Genomic DNA, 17,073 nt, shown 5'->3' with positions numbered 1-17,073 from the left:
ACGAAGGATATTCCTTCTCCCAAGACAATCCGATCAGGCTTGGCATCCCGGTTACAAGACATCCTCGACAATGGTAAAACAAGTCCAGCAACACCGCCCGAATGTGCCGACAAATCCCGATAGGAGCTGCACATATGTCGTTCTCAGGGCACACTCACATAAGAAATCCGTACAACTAAAACCAGCCCACGAGTTTCCCCGAGGTGGCGCTGCAAGGGGTTCTAGTTTGGACCAATACTCAGAGGAGCACTGGCCCTCGGGGTTTAAATAAAGATGACCCTCGGGCTCCGGAAACCCAAGGGAAAAAGAGGCTAGGTGGCAAATGGTAAAACCAAGTGTCGGTGTCAAAACTGGCGGATCTCGGGTAGGGGGTCCCGAACTGTGCGTCTAGGCCGGATGGTAACAGGAGGCAGGGAACACGATGTTTTACCCAGGTTCGGGCCCTCTTGATGGAGGTAAAACCCTACGTCCTGCTTGATTAATATTGATGATATGGGTAGTAAAAGAGTATATCTACCACGAGATCAAGGAGGCTAAACCCTAGAAGCTAGCCTATGGTATGATTGTTGTATATGGAGATGATTGCCTACGGAGTACAACCCTTCGGTTTATATAGACACCAGATAGGGTTAGGGTTACATAGAGTCGGTTACAATGGTAGGAGATCTTGAATATCCGCATCGCCAAGCTTGCCTTCCACGCCAAGGAAAGTCCCATCCGGATACGGGACGAAGTCTTCAATCTTGTATCTTCATAGTCTAGGAGTCCGGCTGAAGGTATAGTCCGGCTACCCGAACACCCCCTAATCCAGGACTCCCTAAGTAGCCCCTGAACCAGGCTTCAATGACGACGAGTCTGGCGCACAAATTGTCTTCGGCATTGCAAGGCGGATTCCTCCTCCAAGTCCTTTATAGAAGATTGTAAACACCAAGAGTAGTGTCCGACTCTGCAAAATAAGCTTCCACATATTGCCATAGAGAGAATAATATTAACACAAATCAAATCTGCTGACGTATTCCGCAGTGCGTCAACACACTACAGCCAAGTCCTTCACTCGAATCGTTTTCACTTTTCCACCTCAGCGTGTTTCGTGAGGTGGTTTCCTTGGCACATCTTGTCAAAGTAGAGATCGTGTACCCCCCTTTTACAGGATTCTCATCAATATGGATCTGGGTAACCCAATCGCGCCACTTATCACGGCGCTTGGGAGGCAAGCGAGTTTTACTAGGCAGGTGGGGACGCACAACCGCATCCGCCCATGTAAGGGGACAAGGATCCACCTTTTTACCTACGCCTTCTTCCTACTTTGCCTATCCATCTCCTGCGCACCCGAGCTCCAGCACCCCAGCCCGCACTTCCCACCTCAACCCTCTCCAGCAATGTCCGGAGCGGGAGGCAAGTGGATGGTCTCCTCCGTCACGGAGGGTAAAGTCAAGAAGCTAAGGAAGGCCGGATACCTGTCCAAGGACATCGCGCACCTGCTTCCTGAAGAGGGGCAGCTTCTCCCCACCCCAAGGCCCCATGAGAGGGTAGTATTTCTCCCCCACTTCCTCCGCGGACTGGGTTTTCCACTCCACCCATTTGTCCGGGGGCTCATGTTCTACTATGGCCTGGATTTCCATGATCTGGCTCCGAACTTCATCCTCAACATCTTGGCGTTTATCGTCGTGTGCGAGGCTTTTCTTCGCGTCCGCCCCCATTTCGGCCTCTAGCTCAAGACCTTCAACGTCAAGCCCAAGGTGGTGCGCGGCAGCCAGGCGGAGTGCGGAGGCGCCATGGCGGGCAAGATGGCCAACGTCCTATGGTTTGAGGGCTATTTCATGGAGACCCTTAAGGGATGGCAATCCGGGTGGTTTTACATCACCGAGCCGCGCGATCCGGAATGGACCGCAGCCCCCGAGTTCCGATCCGGACCCCCGACGCGGTTTATGTCCTGGAAAGAGACGGGCCTGTCATGGGGTGACGAAAAAGAGGTGACCGGATTGCAAACATGCATCCAGTCCCTGGTGAACAAGCCAGTCCGGCTTGTTAATGTAATCCAGGTTATGCTCGTCCACCGGATCCTTCCGTGCCAACAACGGGATTTTAATCTATGGGAGTTCGACCCGGCGCAGCATCAAACCCTCAGCAGGCTCTTCGACATGACGTACGAAGACGCCTGGAAGATGCTATTCAAGGGCGCCGAGGCTCCCGCATCCGCTTCCGAGGACCGCGGATACAGCTCGCAGCGCAACGCTAGTGAGGTAAGCCATCTGCACCTTTTACAGGATGTTAAGCTTTTTTCATAGTTTGACTCTATGCGGGATCTAAACTCCCTTACCTTTGACAGGCTTGGCGGGCGATATCCGGACCGATTAACTGTCCGGCTCCGTTGCCCGAAGACCCAGCCCCAGCTCTACTAGCGAAGCTGCTGGCTCCGGCGCCTTATGTGGTGCCGGAGAAGAAGGCCAAGAAGAAGAAGACCACGGGGACCTGAAGGAGTGCCCGCAACATGGAGGAAGAAGAAAACTCTCCCCCCAGCGGTGGGAGGAGAGAAGAGGAAGGCCGCCCCAACAGGGGAGCCCGAGGGGTCTAGGAAAAGGAAGACCCCTCCACCGGAGTACGCATCCAACGCCGAAGAGGGCAAAGAGGAGTGGCCAAACAGGGCCAAGCGTCTGGCGAAATCATAAGTTCAGATATCAGAGTAACTCATGATGTTCCTTTGTTGCACAACTTTTCCTAATGTCGAATGTAATTATGCAGTCCGCCCCGGGCCGAATTCGACGAATCATCGGGCGGCTCCTTGGACTCATCGGACGTGAACTCAGTTCCGCCCGCTGTCTCCCCCCACACTGCAGACGACGCCGAAGTGGCGTCGCGACAAGCTCTGGGGCAGGAGGAGGTGGTCCCGGAGGAGCCGCAAGGCAACCTCCCGGATTCCAGGAGTGAAGGGGATAAGGCTCCCCAGGGCTCTCAGTCCGGCTTTGTGCCGGACACCGCGCTGGAATCTTCCACAGTTCCGGACCACGGTAGGCGAACTCCTTCCAAGAGGAGCAAGCCTTCTAAGCCGGCGGCCTCCGTCCAACTGGAGGTGCCAGACAATCTGCTGGAGGTGCTTGACGATGCCTCCATCGACGAGGGGCACCGTACTATTATGACTACGGTGATCCAGACGGTTCAGTCCGCCCAGAGCGGACTGACTGAAGCTTGTGCTAACCTCCTAACAGGCTTCGAGGTAAGTAAAAATATGTATAAATATTACCGCATAGACAGTAGCCCCTGATGCTCTGTTTGGCGTTCGGAAAGAAAAGCCGAATAGAGGATCTAAATATCGCAGGAGTCTAACAAAAAAGAGTCAATATGCGTATGCAGGCTTCGCTGCTATCCACTGCCGCACTGACTGCGGAGGTGGCTATCCTGAAGCAGGACCTCGAGCGGACCGAGCAAGAGCTCGGCCTTGCCAAGCGGCGGCTCGAGGAGGAAGAAGGTAAGAAATACCTTACAGAAAAAGTGCCTATAAAAAGGCTTGATTGGAAAAAGAGTAACAGGATTGTACTTCTTATTATAGGGGCCACGACTGAGGTGGCAACCCTTAAGCAGGCGCTGTCTGCGGCCAAAAAGAAAACGGCCGCGGAGCGCACCGAGCGAGACAGACTTGGGGCTCAGGTCGGCGAGGTGCAGCAAGAGCTGCAGGCTCTCATGAAAAAACATGAGAGTTTGGATCTGTAGTCGAAGGCGCAAGCATCTGAGCTTGCAACGGCCCTAGAGGCTGCCAAGTATGCCAAGGCCGAAGCCCAAAAGGCCCTCCAAGAGTTGGAGGAGATGAGGAAGATAGCGGCGGGTAAGGCATTCTTTATGCAAAGCAAAAATATAAAAGTGAACTACCTGTTACTTACCCGAATCCGGAGCTCTCCAGGGGCATTCGCAGATCTTCCCCGCAGCGTATCTGATGCCGCCGCATTCTACCGAGATGAAGAGGGCAGCTCGACAGAGAAGGTGTTCTGGTCTCAGTATTCTAAGGCCGAACACCCTATGCCCTTGAGCGACCAGCTGAAACAGCTGGTCGAGCTCCACAAGGCGGCCGAGCAGGCCATGAAGGGCTTCATAGTTCGACTGTGGCCCGGAGAGGCCCTGCCTGGGAGCTATTTCGGGCTAGTGCCGTGGCTGGTGGAGGCCTGTCCGAGGCTTGAGGTCATCAAGCGCTCCGTCTGCATCGAAGGTGCCCGTCGGGCCCTTGCCCGTGCAAAGGTGCACTGGGGTAAGCTGGACGGTGAGAAGCTTGTGAAGGACGGGCCGCCGCCGGGGAAGGAGCATCGCAAGCCCAAGAACTACTACAAGGATGTTCTTGCAGGTGCCCGCCTTGTGGCGGATGAATGTACCAAGGATGTGATATTTGAATGAACTCGCTCGTGTTTATCCTGTGCGCTGAAAACTTGTTCATATGTGCTAAGCAATGCTTATTGAATTTAAAATATTACTTTCTGTGCGGCCGTTTATCAAAAATTGAGAGATGGCCAGTCGTTGGCTTCTGCCCCCATGCCACTAGTGCTGGGGTGTTCGGGATAAACCTGAGCGCTCTTTTTCCCATAGTTGGGTCCTTCGAGGGAGGCGCTCAGCACAACGAACCAGGCAATCGGACTATAATGCTTGAACACTCTCACTTATCCATAGAACTCTATAATTTTAAATTTCGGCGAAGCCCCTAGTTCGGAAGACCGAGTTTGGGGCGCTATCCACGCCTTGGCCGGACAAAGCCAGCTCCTCGCTCGAAGCGGCATAAGCCTTTAGGCACTCGAAAAACCTCTCGAACAGCGACCGGTCTCTCGCCACATCATGATAGTCAGTTTTAGCTTTCTCCACTGAGGTGCTTAACCCAGCTGAACCGGGGCACAATCGCAGTGGTTCTCCTAGTGCTACCTTAGCCGATAGAACGAAACGTAAGGCACCAAAACATAGGAGCCGGGCAAACCCAACTATTGACCCAAATCATGATTCGGAGCCGATGCATATAGTGCTATATGTTCGGGGTGCCGCACTTGTGAAAGTGTACGAACTTCTCACACCATTATGAGGGGTACTGAAGCACCTCGAGGGCCTGGCATCTTGAGCTTGAGATATGCATAGTGCGGCACCGCATTGAACTTTGCGAATGCGGTTCGTCCGAGCAGGGCGTGATAGCCACTGCGAAACAGGACTATATCGAGGATTAACTCTTTGCTTTGGAAATTGTCCGGGGATCCGAAGACCACGTCAAGTGTTACTGAGCCTATACAGTTGGCTTCTACACCTGGTATAACGCCTTTAAAGGTCGTTCTTGTGCGCTTAATCCTTGAGGGATCTATGCCCATTTTACGCAGTGTATCCTGATAAAGCAGGTTCAGGATACTGCCGCCGTCCATGAGGACTCTTGTGAGATGAAATCCGTCGATGATTGGGTCTAGAACCAATGCGGCGAAGCCGCCATGACGGATGCTAGTGGGATGGTCCCTTCGATCAAAAGTGATCGGGCAGGAGGACCGTGGGTTGAACTTTGGGGCGACTGGCTCCATCGCGTATACGTCCCGTAGCGCACGCTTCCGTTCCCGCTTGGGAATGTGGGTTGTGTATATCATGTTCACCGTCCGCACTTGTGGGGGAAAGCCCTTCTGTCCATTGTTGTTCGGCGGCTTGGGCTCCTCGTCATCGCTGTGCAGCCCCTTGTCTCTGTTTTCGGCCCTTAACTTGCCTGCCTGCTTGAACACCCAACAATCCCTGTTAGTGTGATTGGCTGGCCTTTCGGGGGTGCCATGTATCTGGCACAAGCGATCGAGTATTCGGTCCAAACTGGACGGGCCCTGAGTATTCTTTTTGAATGGCTTTTTCCGCTGACTGGATTTATAGCCTTTGAATCCGGCATTGACTGCCGTGTCTTCATTGCTGTCGCTGCTAACGCGGCGTTTTTGCTTATTCTGACGTGTCCTACCACTTTTGTCCTTGGTATCCGAATTACCAGGGTTCTTTGATAAGTTGTTACTGCGAGCTGGCCAGCTATCTTCTCCCGCGCAAAAGCGGGTCATGAGTGTCGTGAGGCCTGCCATGGATTTCGGCTTTTCCTGTCCCAGGTGCTGGGCAAGCCACTCATCGCGGATGTTATGCTTGAAGGCTGCTAGAGCCTCTGCGTCCGCACAGTTGACTATCTGGTTTTTCTTTGTTAGGAATCGTGTCCGGAATTGTCTGGCCAATTCCTCTGGCTGCTGAATTATGTGGCTTAAGTCGTCGGCATCCGGTGGTCGCACGTAAGTGCCCTGGAAGTTGTCGAGGAATGCGGCTTCCAGGTCCTCCCAAGAACCGATTGAGTCTGCTGGCAAGCTGTTAAGCCAATGCCGGGCCGGTCCTTTAAGTTTGAGCGGGAGGTATTTGATGGCGTGTAGATCATCGCCGCGTGCCATGTGGATGTGAAGGAGATAATCCTTGATCCATACCACCGGATCTGTTGTGCCATCGTATGATTCGATGTTTACGGGTTTGAAATCCTCTGGGATTTTATGATCCATTACTTCATTCATGAAGCATAGAGGGTGTGCGGCGCCTCTGTACTGGGCTATATCACGACGCAGCTCGGAAGAGCTATGTCTATTGTGTTCGGCCCAGCCGGATTTGTTGTATCCAGAGTGAAGATCATTGTCACATGCCGTAGGGTGCCTGCGCGATCCGTAGATCGATCTTGTTTGTCTTGCCTTATCCTCCAGTATGTCTCGCGGGTCGGGCGCATTTTCCCGTGCCTTAATTGAGCGGCGTCGGGGCATGGATTGGGTGGAGGGCCGAGAGGCCTCTCTGTCGCGGCTGTGAGGTGGCCGGTCTGCCATGTCATGCGCTGGTGATGTAGGTGCTTCCTCCTCTAATCGGGGTAGCGGCCTGCGCTTCGGGTAACTCTTGGAGGGGCCTTCGAGTTCATACTCTTCGGCCGCAAGGACTTCAGTCCATCTGTCAGCTAGCAAATCTTGGGCAGCTCTAAGTTGTTGCTACTTTTTCTTGAGGCTGCTTGCCGTGGCTAAAAGCCTGTGTTTAAAACGCTATTGTTCGGCGGGGTCTGATGGTATGACGAATTTTCCCTCATCGAGGCTTGCCTCGTCTTCGGAGGGAGGCGTATAGTTATCATCCTCGACCTCTCGGTCTGCCGCTCTCTCATGAGGGCTGGCTTCTCCATCTTCCTGTGTCGAATCTTGCTGAGGTGGGTGTTCTTCGGCGCTATCTGGGGTAGTATTATCTCCCGTGCCGGAATCACCGTTTTTGCTTTGGCGGGATTTAGAGCGGCGCCGCTGACGCCGGCGCTTTGGCTGTTTCTTGGGGGCGTCACCCCCCACTGTTCCATCGCCATCTCGATCTTTTGGAGTATCCACCATATATATGTCATATGACGAGGTGGCCTTCCAGCGCCCTACAGGTGCTGGTTCCTGTTCGTCTCCTACATCGTCGTCCATGCCGTCGATGTCTTCGGAGCCGAAGTCAAGCATGTCGGTTAGATCGTCGACAGTGGCTATAAAGTGGGTGGTGGGTGGGCTTTGAATTTCTTCATCGTCCGTATCCCATCCTCGTTGACCGTAGTTCGGCCAGGGCTCTCCTGATAAGGAGAGAGACTTGAGAGAGTTCAGGATATCGCCAAAAGGCAAGTGCTGAAAGATGTCTGCGGCGGTGAACTCCATTATCGGCGCCCAATCGGATTCCGGCACTTAGAGCACGGGGTTCGGAGTCCGGGAAGGAGTTCGGATCCTCGGAGTCACGGGTCGCGCAGAGTGCGGGGCTAGCGTTTGGCTCGATCGCTTTTGGGATCGCAGCCCCCGAGGTGACGTCCAACCGCTCATCCTCGATTGGCGCAATAGGCTCCAAGTTAGGGGTCGGAACCGATGCGTGTGCGGCCTCCAGGACACTGTCCGGGGGCAGAGCTAGATCATGCCCCTCGAGATAGTGCGGCGCGCTTGGCCGTGGCTCGAACTCGTCGAAGATCGAGTCTCCGCGGATGACAGTCGTGTAGGTTAAGCTTCCAAACCTGACTTGATGGCCAGGGGCGTAGCTTTTAATCTGCTCTAGGTGGCCGAGCGAATTGGCCCGCAGAGCGAAGCCGCCGAAGACGAAGATCTGTCCGGGGAGAAAAGTCTCACCCTGGACCGCATCGTTGTTGATGATCAAAGGAGCCATCGGGCCTAAAGGCAACGACACAGAGGAACTCTCAATTAAAGCACCAATGTTGGTGTCAAAACCGGCGGATCTCGGGTAGGGGGTCCCGAACTGTGCATCTAGGCCGGATGGTAACAGGAGGCAGGGAACACGATGTTTTACCCAGGTTCGGGCCCTCTTGGTGGAGGTAAAACCCTAGGTCCTGCTTGATTAATATTGATGATATGGGTAGTACAAGAGTAGATCTACCACGAGATCAAGGAGGCTAAACTCTAGAAGCTAGCCTATGGTATGATTGTTGTATATGGAGATGATTGCCTACGGACTACAACCCTCCGGTTTATATAGACACCGGATAGGGTTAGGGTTACATAGAATCGGTTACAATGGTAGGAGATCTTGAATATCCGCATCGCCAAGCCTTCCTTCCACGCCAAGGAAAGTCCCATCCGGACACGAGACGAAGTCTTCAATCTTGTATCTTCATAGTCCAGGAGTCCGGCTGAAGGTATAGTCCGGCTACCCGAACACCCCCTAATCCAGGACTCCCTCACCAAGGTTGGGCATTGCTGGAGGAGTTTTATTCAAGGCGAACTGTCAAGGGGTTCTCATTATAACCCAACCATGTAAGGAACGCAAAATCCGGGAACATAACACCGATATGACGGAAACTAAGGCGGCAAGAGTGGAACAAAACACTAGGCACTAGGCCGAGCCTTCCACCCTTTACCAAGTATATAGGTGCATTAATATAGACAAGAAAATATTGTGATATGCCAACAATAAACAATGTTCCAACAAGGAACAATCTCCAAACTTCACCTGCAACTAGCAACGCTATAAGAGGGGCTGAGCAAAGCGGTAACATAGACAAACAATGGTTTGCTAGGACATGGTGGGTTAGAGGTTTGACATGGCAATTTGGTAGGCATGATAAGAAAGTGGTAGGTATCGTAGCATAGGCATCGCAAAAGAGCGAGCATCTAGCAAGCAAAGATCGAAGTGATTTCGAGGGTATGGTCATCTTGCCTGCAAAGTTTTCAGAGTTGCCTTGATCCTCGTAAGTGAACTCAATGGGCTCCTCGTTCATGAACTCGTCTCCCGGCTCTACCCAAACAAGAACAACAAGCAAAAGGAGCACAATCAACCACGTGCAATGCTCAAGCAACATGATGCAAACATGGTATGATATGCGGGATGCGATATGTGATGCATATGCAAGATTTGACAAGGAATGATTGATCTTGGCCTCAACTTGGAAACCCAAGAGTGCCACTGGACATGTGATTTCGGTTGAAATCGATATAAAGATCACCGGAATCGGATGCATGGTTTGGAAATGGCAAGAAAAACAAATATGGCACCGGTCTGCGATAATCAGCAAGTAGCCATCTAAATGCAACAAGATAAACATGCTACAGCACTCAAACATGGCAACAAAATACATGGCATGGATCCACTCATGAAGCTTTACAAAATATGAACACTGAGCTACGGCTAATTCATCCATTAACAAGTTCAAACAAGTATGGCAAAAGTGCAAATTAACACAAGTCTGGAATATATCATCAGGAAGCACACTTTAGAGCATGAAAACTACATGCTACAGAAACATATCATGGCAAAGAAAGGCATGGCATGAAGCTACTCTAAGCACATAACAAAAGTCCCTTAGTGACCTTGAGCCAAAAGAGATCAGAAAATATAATTGCAAGCATGTGAACATAACAAAAACATAAACAGTTAACGAGTAGGCATGTTTACGAGCTCGATGCACTCACTACAGAGCATGGCATGATAAAATAAGCATACACCCATGAAGAAGACATGGTATAGAAGCTAGACATGGCAAGAACAACAACATAGCATGCACAGATCAATAGCAACATCTTCGGCAAAATCGCTAAACATGTCAACAATCTGCCAGGATCATTTTATAGCAAAAGTAGAGCTCGATTGACTCAGGCTAGGGTGCTCCATAATTGCAAACAAAGACATGGATGGATAGAGCACCACAATGTTAACAAAACATCTTTACTTATCATCCTGAAAAGAGGCACGGATCACTAGGAAACAACATGAACATATGGCATAACAACAAAATCAGGATAAGGACTTGGAGAAATTCTAAGTCCCTGAAATCAGCATCAATGATTACGCTACTTCGCAAGGTTGTTCTAGACACCACAAATATCACAAAAATACATGGCATACACCTCTGTAAAGATGGTATGGCATATAACAAAACATATGTAGAGCTCAGGATCATAGCATGCACACATTAATCATGGCAAAAATGACAAAAGGCCATTTGCTGAAACAGATCTGACAAATTCCTCACATAGCCCTCTTCCAACAGCATTTCGGGCATCAAAAAGAGCTCAAATGAAAATGATGCAATGAGATGAAATGTTGTACTCGTCGAGACGAACATTTTGATATGCTACACGCACGAATCAGAGCTACAGATGCAGAATTATGGCATGTCAAAGATAGCATAAAAGCTAGGGTTAGGGGCGAAAAAGTCAACCGAGGTATTTCCAGATCTGAGATTTGCACGCAATCCGAGGTTTGTCCTCGAGCTCGCCGGAGAAGGAGTTGGCCACCGGAGCAGGACTTGCTGGAGTGAGGAGGGACCGGATCTGGGCCTGGGCGCGTCGGCGGTGGTCAGCGCGGTCGCCGGACTTGAGGAACGGGAGGCGACGGCTCGGGTCGCCGCGGCGGCGAGGGGCGGTGGAGGTCACCGGCGGAGCTACGCGGCGAGGCTGCACCGGCTCGGCGGCGGAGCGGCGTGGTCGGCGAAGAAGGAGAAGGCGCGCGAGCGCTGCGGGCGACGGCCGGTCGAAGCGGGCTCGGGGACTGGATGTGGGCCTCGCGGGCCCTGGCGGATCCGGCGAAGTGGGGCGCCGGGCGTCTGACGTGGCGGCGTGCGATTGGTCGGCGGCGGCGGCGATTTCGTCCGCTAGGAGGCGGACATGTCCGGCGGCGGCGCGAGCGGGTTTTTTAGGGTTAGGGTGGAAGGGGATCCGGGATTTTTCGAGGGGAGACCTATTTATAGAGGTAGAGGGAGCTAGGAAGCTCCAAATGGAGTGCGGTTTTCGGCCACGCAATCGTGATCGAACGCTCTAGACGATGGGAGAGGTTTAGGTGGGTTTTGGGCCAGTTTGGAAGGGTATTGGGCTGCAACACACACGAGACCTTTCCGGTCCCTCGGTTAACAATTGGAGTATCAAACGAAGTCCAAATGGTACGAAACTTGACAGGCGGTCTACCGGTAGTAAACCAAGGCCGCATGATAATTCTCGGTCCAATCCGGAAATGTTTAACCCCCACACACGAAAAGAGGTAGGGAGGACCACCGGGTGACATAGGAGCGCCGGAATGCAAAACGGACAACGGGGAAAATGCTCGGATGCATGAGACGAACACGTATGCAAACGCAATGCACATGATGACATGATTTGAGATGCATGACAAAGACAACAACACATGGAGGCAAAAACCCGACAACGTTGAAATAAAATAACTTAGGCCGGAAACGGCAAGAGTTGGAGTACAGATAAGGTAAATTACATCTGGGGTGTTAAAATAGTGTTGTGTGGTTCTCCTACTGGTTCGATAATCTTGGTCTCATCAATGAGGAAAATACATATAGTAGTTGTGATGCATCATCCCTTCCTCTTTGGGGAAATACCGACGTAGTTCAAGCCGCGTCAAAAGGAGTTTCTGGCGCCGTTGTCGGGGAGACATCATGAACATCTATCAGGTTCCTAATCACAAATCTCATCCCCTTGCAATTTACATTATTTTCCATTTGCCTCTCGTTTTCATCTCCCCCACTTCACAAAATTTTGACTTTTTATTCGTCGTATATTTGTTTGCCTATTTCTCGTTCGATCTTATGTTTTCTTGTGTTTCCATGTGCCCTCTATTTTGCTTACATCTTTGCTTGCTAAATATCTATTGATATGGATCCACTCAAAGTTTTCTACCAGGATCATCTTCGATCCATATGTGCTCGCGCTGAAACCCCAACTAATTTAGTTGAGGGAAAATCATTAGATGAGCATGCTCATTTTGTGCATTATCGTTTGTCTGAAAAAGGGAAGCTCTTATGGAATCAAATAAATTGTTTGCTACGCTATGCTTGGAATCTTTATGAAATTTGTGATTTTACTTGTTGCTCTAAGAACCCTAAAAACACCTCCCCTATCTGTGTGAGTTTAATGACAATGAAATCTTATCTTCTTTTGCCAAGGAGGTTTATAGTTACTATGATATTTAACAAACTGAAGAATTTGTTGCTTTTATGGGTGCTTATGAAGTTGCTTCTTTGATTGAAAAGTATGATATTACTCTCTACAAATCTGAAATTTTTGACATACTTAAATATTCCTATGAAAACTATGCTCATAATGCCTATGTTAAACAATTTATTGAGAGAGTGTTTGATGCTTTGGTAGAAAATAATGATATGCATGAAGCTATGGGTAATTATGATTCCGTTGATTTGATTGAATTATCCCCTCCTGATGAACATTTTAGGCAGCATTCCACATTAAAAAATTGTTTTTATCATTTACCTACTCGAGAACGAGAAGGAATTAAGCTTGGGGATGCTAATGCATCTCCAACGTATCTACAATTTTTTATTGTTTCATGCTATTATATTATCGTAATTGGTTTTTTTACAATCATTCTATAGCAACTTTATATCATTTTTTGGGACTAACCTATTGACATAGTTGATACATCTCCAACGTATCTACTTTTCATAACGCTTTTCCTCTTGTTTTGGACTCTAATTTGCATGCTTTGAAGGAGACTAACCCCGGACTGGTGCTGTTTTAAGCGGAACTACCATGGTGTTGTTTTTGTGTAGAAATAAAAGTTCTCGAAATGGAACGAAACTTTGGGAGCAATTTTTATATAATACATAAGAATTTCTGGAGCCAAGACCTACCGAAGGGGGGCACCTGGGTGGGCACAACCCACCAGGGAGCGCCCCTAAGGGAGTCCTGGATTAGGGGGTCTCCGGACAGCCGGACTATATCCTTTGTCCGGACTGTAGGACTATGAAGATACAAGATTGAAGACTTCGTCTCGTGTCCGGATGGGACTTTACTTGGTGTAAAAGGCACGCTAGGCAATACGGATATGTATATCTCTTCCTTTGTAACCGACCTTGTGTAACCCTAGCCCCCTCCGGTGTCTATATAAACCGGAGGGTTTTAGTCCGTAGGACAACATACAATCATACCATAGGCAAGCTTCTAGGGTTTAGCCTCTCTGATCTCGTGGTAGATCTACTCTTGTAATACTCATATCATCAAGAACAATCAGGCAGGACGTAGGGTTTTACCTCTATCAAGATGGCCCGAACCTGGGTAAAACATTGTGTCCCCTGCCTCTTGTTACCATCCGCCTTAGACGCACAATTTGGGACCCCCTACCCGAGATCCGTCGGTTTTGACACCGACATTGGTGCTTCCATTGAGAGTTCCACTGTGTCGCCACCTCCTTAGATCATCGCTAGCGATGCGGTCTAGGGTGAGGCCTTCCTCCCCGGACAGATCTTCATATTCAGCGGCTTTGCACTGCAGGCCAATTCGCTTGGCCATCTGGAGCAGATTGAGAGCTACGCCCCTGGCCATCAGGTCAGATTTGGAAACTTGAACTACACGACCGACACCCGCGGAGAATTGATCTTCGACGGATTCGAGCCCATGCCAGACGCACCGCACAGTCACGACGAGCAAGACGTAACTCTACCGTTCGGGAGATCGCATCCGCATCTACTCCGGCCTTTAATCTGGAGCAAGTCGCGCCATCCGAGAGCGGGGGGGTGGACCCCGCCATGGAGGTCGCACTCTCAGCAGTGATAGAGCCGGATACTGACGTCACCCCTTACGAGAGCCGTGTTGCCGAACCACTGGATTCATCTTCGGCCACGGACTCCGAGCCGCTCGTATCCGTGCCCGTCGAGTCCGACTGGGCGCCAATCATGGAGTTCACCTCCGTGGATATCTTTCAGCACTCACCTTTTGGAGATGTGCTAAATTCATCAAGGTCTCTCTCCCTGTCAGGAGAACCTTTGCCTAACTATGTCCGGCTAGAATGGGATGCGGACGACGAAGAAATTCGCTGCCCATGCACCACCCACTTAGTAGCCACTGTCGACGACTTAACCGACATGCTCGACTTCGTCTCCGAAGACTTCGACGGTATGGACGGAGAAGCCGGAGACGAACAGGATCCACCACCCTCGGGGCACTGGACCGCCACCTCATCATATGATATATATATGGTGGACACCCCCAAAGAAGCCAATGGCGAGGAGAAAGCGGAGGATGACCCCTCCAAGAAGCAACCCAAGCACCGACGTCAGTGGCGCCGCTCTAAGTCCCGCCACAGTAAGAGCAGCGATACCGGCACAAGAGATAATAACACTCCGGATAGCGCCAAAGACAACAACAATCCCCTCCAGCATGGCGAAGAGGTGGAGGACGAACAAGCTAGCCCTCCAGAACAGGCAGCAGATGGAGAACCAGAGGAGGACAATTACATGCCTCTCTTCGAAGATGAGGCGAGCCTCGGCGACGACGAATTTATTGTGCCTGAGGACCCCCTTGAGCAAGAGCGCTTCAAGCACCGGCTTATGGCCACGGCAAATAGCCTATAGAAGAAACAGCAACAGCTTCAAGCTGATCAAGACTTGCTAGCAGACAGGAACACCGAAGTCCTTGTGGCCAAGGAGCATGAACTCGAGCACCCATCTAGGAGTTACCCAAAACGCAGGTTGCTACCTCACCTCGAGGAGGAAGCATTCAAACCTCATTCACCAGTGTACAATGCGGTTGACCGGCCACTATGCGGCCGAGCCAGAGAGGCGTTTCAGCCTAAAGTTCAGTCCGCACCCCGCCGCCACTCAGTCAAAGATACTAAGGCCTGGGGCAACACAGAGGACCTGTGAGACATCTTGGGCAGCAAGGCAAAAATCTCAAGGTCAATATACGGTTCACGAACACATGCGCCCACACGGGACGATGATCGTCGCGTCGAATACACCAAGAGTAAATCCGGCTAGGCCGAATACAGCAGACAAGACTCATACGAACTACGTCGGGATATAGCCCGGCATAGAGGTGCCGCACACCCCCTATGCTTCACTGATGAAGTTACGAATCATGAACTCCCGGAGGGTTTCAAACCCGTAAACATCGAATCATACAGCGGCACAACAGATCCCGCTGTATGGATTGAGGACTTCCTCCATCACATCCACATGTCTCGCGGTGACGATCTACATGCCATCAAGTACCTCCCACTAAAACTCAAAGGACCAGCTCGGCATTGGCTGAATAGCTTGCTAGCAGATTCCGTCGGCAGTTGGGAGGATTTGGAAGATGCATTTCTTGACATCTTCCAGGGCACTTATGTGCGGCCACCAGATGCTTATGACTTGAGCCACATAACCCAGCAGCCAGGGGAATCAGCCAGACAATTCTGGACACGGTTCGTGACCAAGAAAAATCAAATCATAGACTGTCTAGATGCAGAAGCACTAGCGGCATTCAAACATAATATCCGTGACAAGTGGCTCGCACGCCACCTCGGCCAGGAGAAGTCGAAATCTATGGCAGCCCTCACAACACTCATGACCCGCTTTTGCGCGGGCAAGGACAACTAGCTGGCTCGCAACAACAACACATCAAGGAATCCGGATACCTCGGATACCAAAGATGTTAACGGTAGGCAGCGTCGTAATAGAACAAAGCGCCGCAATAACGGCGATAACACCAAAGATATGGCAGTCAACGTCGGATTCAAAGGCTCTAGATCCGGTCAGCGGAAAAAGCCATTCAAAAGAAATACTCCGGCTCCGTCCAGTCTGGATCGCATACTGGATCGCTCGTGTCAAATCCACGGCACCCCTGAAAAGCCAGCCAATCACACCAACAGAGAATGCTGGGTGTTCAAGCAGGCCGGCAAGTTAAAAGCCGAAAACAAGGACAAGGGGCTGCATAGCGATGACGAGGAGGAGTCCCGGCCGCCGAACCCAGGGGAACAGAAGGGGTTTCCCCCACAAGTAAAGACAGTAAACATGATATACGCAACCCACATTCCCAAGAGGGAGCGGAAGCGTGCACTAAGGGACGTCTACGCGATGGAGCTCGTCGCCCCGAAGTTCAACCCATGGTCTGATTGTCCGATCATCTTCGATCGCAGGGACTCCCCACTAGCATCCGTCATGGCGGATCCGCCGCACTGGTCCTAGACCCCATCATTGAAGGATTTCATCTAACTCGAGTCCTTAGGGACGGCGGCAACAGCCTGAACCTGCTTTATCAGGATACAATGCAAAAAATGGGTATCGATCCCTCAAGGATCAAACCCAGCAAAACCACCTTCAAAGGTGTCATCCGAGGTGTAGAGGCCCATTGCACAGGCTCAATCACACTGGAAGTGGTCTTCGGATCACCGGATAACTTCTGAAGCGAAGAGTTAATCTTCGAAATCATCCCGTTTCGAAGTGGCTATCATGCACTGCTCGGACGGACAGCATTTGCAAAATTCAATGCAGTGCCGCATTACGCATACCTCAAGCTCAAGATGCCAGGTCCTCACGGGGTCATAACTGTAAATGGAAACACAAAACGCTCGCTCCGTATGGAAGAGAACATTGCGGCCCTTGCAGCAGAGGCACAAAGCAGCATGTTCAGACAGACCACAAATTCGACGTTACAGCCCCCGGACACCTTCAAGCAAGTCCGGAATAATCTGCAACAGGATCGCCCGGGGCGATCTGCGCTCGCCTAGAAATTCGGCCCCCGTCCCAATCCCCGTGCAGCAACGAAATTCGTGCCGCGCGTACATAACTACGCATTGAAAATACCATGGACATATGCGGGGGCACAATCAGGACACGCCCCGCATTGT

The sequence above is a fragment of the Triticum urartu genome, chromosome 1A (assembly GCF_056163025.1).
Source record: "Triticum urartu cultivar PI428250 chromosome 1A, HENAU_Tu73, whole genome shotgun sequence".
Taxonomy (NCBI): domain Eukaryota; kingdom Viridiplantae; phylum Streptophyta; class Magnoliopsida; order Poales; family Poaceae; genus Triticum; species Triticum urartu.
This window is presented reverse-complemented; position numbering follows the sequence as displayed.